General features: G+C 47.0%; 1 protein-coding gene across 2 annotated transcripts in view; it reads left to right on the forward strand.

Annotated features, from left to right (window-relative positions):
• LOC122246897 (snake venom 5'-nucleotidase-like) overlaps positions 1-5,000 on the forward strand; it is a gene marked incomplete at its 5' end in the record, with an annotated part of 27,816 nt that overhangs the window by 11,117 nt on the left and 11,699 nt on the right.

The raw sequence follows: 5,000 nt of genomic DNA on the forward strand, positions 1-5,000 counted from the left end.
TCACACTGTATCTCTTGTCCATCCTACAACTCTGACTCTCCACCTCCCTCCAACTTCTCTCCCCCACCAACCCGCCGCTCACCACCACACCCACACAACTCCATCAACACACCACACTCACACACATCTCACCCGCCCCACCACCACACCTCCTCACACAACTCTCACACCCTCACACCCACACTCACACACACCTAACACTCCACCTCTCCTCTACACACCATAACACAACCTACCCCACTACCACACTCCACCCACACACCACCAACCCCTCACACCCCACCCACCACCACCTGGACCACCCCCACCTCTCCACCACCACACCCTCCCCACACCTCCCATCCCACTACACCAACGCCACCACACCGACACCTCCCTCACCACGTCATCACCACTCACACCACCCCCTCCACACTCATCCCTCACCACACACTCTCTAACACTTCCACACATCCACATCACCCAACATCTGACCACCTCACCACCACCCACACACACACTCAACTCTCACCTACTCCACACTCACACCTTCACCTCCACCACTCCACACAAACACACTCCACTCACACCAAAAACCACACACCTCACACCACACCACCACACCAACACAACCATCCCACTCCTCTTACTCCACTTTAACACCCTACCACTGTCAACCACATACCACACACCCACACCACCACCACACACCAATTACCACACACCATCAACCACCCACTCACCACAACCTCCCACACCAACCAACACACCACACCACACACCACAACCCACACCCCCACAACAACCCCCACCCACCCACACACCATAGTCATCAGCCTCCCCACACCGTATCACCCACCACACAACACACACCCCCACCAAATACCTCCCACCCCACCCCCCCCCCTCCAACACAACACCCCCCCCCCCCTCCCCCCCCCCCCCCCCCAACCACCCACCCCCTCAACCCCACACACTTACACCCCCTCCACACAACCCCCACCTCACCACCCCCCAACCCCCCACCCAACCCACACCCACAACCCACCCCTCCACAACTCACCCCCCCCACCCCCACCCCCCATCACCCACACTCAAGGGGCTTAACCTACTACAACCTAGTAATTATTACTCCCCCTACTAACTGTTTCACATCCATACACACTTTTTCTTTCTAATATCTTAACAGGTACAAAACAAAAACTAAACTATTAAAACTCACCATTGTCCCTTGTAATAACCCCTTCCATCACCACACTTCATATAAAACCCATATCACACACAAAACAAAAAACCTCCAAAACATACAATTAACTCACTAACAAAACACAAACCAAACAAAACATGAACAAACCAAACAAAAAAAACCTCATAACCAAACAACATTAACATACGAAAAACAAAAAAAAAAACCCACTACACAAACACAAAATCATAAAAATTCACCCGATAAAAAACCACCCAAAAAAACATTAACAGAATCATATATATTCCCATCCAACAACACCATCCTCAGCCCCAACCAACCTCAACAAGTCAGACTCACACACTTCTTACTACCCCACACCTCACCAAAACCCAATGCGGCCGCACATAGAACTCCGGGTGCAGTGGCGAAGCCGCGCCTTGAACTTAACGGCCAGTAAAAAAAAAGAAAAAAAATGGAGGGGAAAAAACACTAACCTTTGATTGTAGATAAAGATCATAAAAGAATAGAAAAAAAAAACATTAACTTCCGTTAATTCCGTCGCCATATTTGTCATTACTTGTCTTTCGTAATGGCGAGTTTTGAAGTTGTTTCACTGAGATATTTCTTTCTTTAACGAAACAAAAAGACACGAGAGAGGTTTGAAAGAGTTGGGAATTTGTTCTTGCAATGCATTGACGTGCAATCAAGATCGAGACACGAGATGCTAATGGTACAATAGATTGTTTTTTGTTGGCTTGTTAGGAAAAAATGATGGTCACTCTCTCTTTCTTTCTCTCACTCTCTCTCTCTTTCTCTTACTCTCTCACTCTTTCTCTTTCTCTCTCTCAATCTCTCTCTCTCTCTCTCTCTCTCTCTCTCTCTCCCCCCCTTCTCTCTCTCATTCTACCTTCTATCACTCTCTCTTTCGACCTCTCTCTTCTCACTCTTTCTCTCAGTTCCTATCTCTCTCTCATCTCTCTCACACTCACACACTGCTCTGCACGCTTTTATCTCTCACACTCTCTCTCTCTCTCACTCTCTCACTCTCTCTCTCTCACTCTCTCTCTCTCTCTCTTTCTCCCCCCCCCTTTCTCTCTCTCTATCTCTCTCTTTCTCTCTTCTCTTTAGTCATGCAACCAAATAACCAAACAGAGAGAGGCAGAGTCACATAAACAGACAAACAGACAGACAAACAGAGTACACAGCAACACAGGTGTTTCCTTGCACACTGAGGGAGACCCCACCGAGGCAGACCCCACCACATTACAATACAATACACTGGCGTGTGTCTTGTTGGGCTGGATCCTGGGGCTTGGCACAGACGTAATGGAGAAGGGATGGAGGAGGAGGAGAAGAAGGAGGAAAAGGAGGAGAAGAGGAAGGAGGGAAAGGAGGAGGAGAAGAAGGATGGGGGGGGGGGGGGGGGGAAGAAGGAGGAAAAGGAGGAGAAGAAGAAGGATGGGGGGGGGTGGAGAAGAAGGAGGAAAAGGAGGAGGAGAGGAAGGAGGAAAAGGAGGAGAAGAGGAAGGAGGGAAAGGAGAAGAAGAAGGAGGAAAAGGAAAAGAGGAGAAGAAGGAGGAAAAGGAGGAGAGGAAGGAGGAAAAGGAGGAGGAGAAGGATGGTGGGGGGAGGATGGAGAGGAAGGAGGAAAATGAGGAGGAGAGGAAGGAGGAAAAGGAGGAGAGGAAGGAGGAAAAGGAGGAGGAGGAGAAGGATGGTGGGGGGAGGATGGAGAGGAAGGAGGAAAAGGAGGAGGAGAAGAAGGATGGGGGACCCGGGACAGGATGATGGAGAGGGGGAAGAGGAAGAGGAAATGTAGAGGGGAAGAAAGAAGAGGAGGGGGAAGGGAGGAATTGTAGATGGGTTGGAAGAAGAGGAAGAGAAGGAGGGGGAGTGGAGACGGGAAGAGGAAGAGGAATTGTAGAGGGGAAGAAAAAGAAGACGGATAGGGGGATAAGAAAAAAGATGGATTGGAGGAGGAAGAGCAAGAGAAGAGGGAGAAAAGGAAGGTGAAGAGGAGGAGGAAAGGAAGAGAGAAAAGAGGAAGGTGAAGAAGAGAGTATGAAAAAAAAGAGAGAGGAAGAGGAAGAAGATTAGGAAAGGAATAATAAGCAATGGAGGAGAGGAAGAGGAACATGAAAAGAAGGGGAGGAGGTGAAAGAGAGGAAGGGGAAAAGGAGAGGAGAAGTTATAAGAGTAAAGACAAAAAAAAAAAAAAAAAAAAAAAAAAAAAAAAAAAAAAAAAAAAAAAAAAAAAAAAAAATCCCAGTACTATCTCTACTTAATTATGCAACAGTTTCAAGGTATATAAAAATACCTTTTTTTTTTTAGAATCCGTTGTTTTTAGAAGATCGGAATGCAAGGCAATGGCGATGGGCAAAAAACGCAGCCTTTGCCTGTTTGTTTACCTCTGTGTCTATCTTGAGTCTATCCAGGTGTACCTATGGTGTGTGGCCGGTATATCCGTCTGTTTCTATTGCTGTCAATCTGTTTATTTACGCTTCCGGCTGTTCATATGAAGCCATGTACTGTACCTACTCTACACACACACACACACACACACACAAACACACACACACATATACACACAGACAGACACAATTCTATCTCTCTCTCTATCTGTCAATCTCTCTCTTTCTCTCTCTCTCTCTCTCTCTCAATCTCTCTCTATCAATTTCTCTCTCTCTCTATCAATTTCTCTCTCTCTCTCTCTCTCTCTCTCTCTCTCTCTCTCTCTCTCTCTCTCTCTCTCTCCTCTCTTCTCTCTCTCTCTCTCTCTCTCTCTCTCTCTCTCTCTCTCTCTTCTCTCTCTCTTTCTCTCTCTATCTCTCTCTCTCTCTCTCTCTCTCTCTCTCTCTCTCTCTGTATTTATCTCTCTCTCTCTCTCTCTCTCTCTCTCTCTCTACTTCTCTCTCTCTCTTTCTCTCTCTCTCTCTGTGTATCTCTCTCTCTATCAATCTCTCTATCTCTCTCATTCTCTCTCTCTCTCTCTCTCTCTCTCTCTCTCTCTCTCTCTCTCTCTCTCTCTGTATCTCTCTCTCTCTCTCTCTCTCTCTGTATCTCTATCTATCCCTCTTTCTATATTTATCCATCGATCAACTGATCTATCTATCTACACACGATATACTTACATAACAATAGACACACAATCATGCATTTTCCTCCACTCTTAAACTCGAAAGAAAGAAAAAAAAAAAAAAAGCTTAATTCTACCTCACGCTCTTTTGTGACTAAGCACTGATCGTTCGGTGTCCGTGTTGCCACAAGGGGATCCCTGATTTTCGGGATCATGGTGACTCGTTTTGACCCCGATTGGAAGGTTAGGTCAGGAATATGGGGTTGGTTGGGGGGGGGGAGTAGTGCCGTGGGGTTTGTGGTTGTGGTTGGTGTGGTTGCTGGTTGGGAGCTGTTGGTAATTTGTGGTAGTTTAGTCTTTTTTTATGTTTGATATTAATGTCTATTTTTTTTTTTTTTTTTTTTTTTTTTTTTTGTGTTGGTTTAGTACTGTAGACATTATTATGGTCGTTGTTGCTTCTCTCTGTTTCCCGTTCTCTCCTTCTCGTTTCTTTCTCTCCTACTTTCTACCCTCTCTTTCTCCCCTCCTCCCTCGTTTGGCCTCTCTCTCCTTCTCTCTCATTTCCCCTCATCTAACCTCACTTCCTCTCTCGTCTCCCGCTCCCCCTCCTCTCCTCCACCCCCTTTCTCTTCCACCATCTTCCCTTCTCCTTTCTCTCCCCCCCTTCACCTCTCCCACTCTTTCTCTTCCTCCTTCACCTCTCCCCTCCTTTCTCATCCACCCCTCCACCCCCCTCCACCTCACCACCCCACGTTC

The sequence above is a fragment of the Penaeus japonicus genome, unplaced genomic scaffold (assembly GCF_977035675.1).
Source record: "Penaeus japonicus unplaced genomic scaffold, GWHDUDI00000001_assembly GWHDUDI00000005, whole genome shotgun sequence".
Taxonomy (NCBI): Eukaryota; Metazoa; Arthropoda; class Malacostraca; order Decapoda; family Penaeidae; genus Penaeus; species Penaeus japonicus.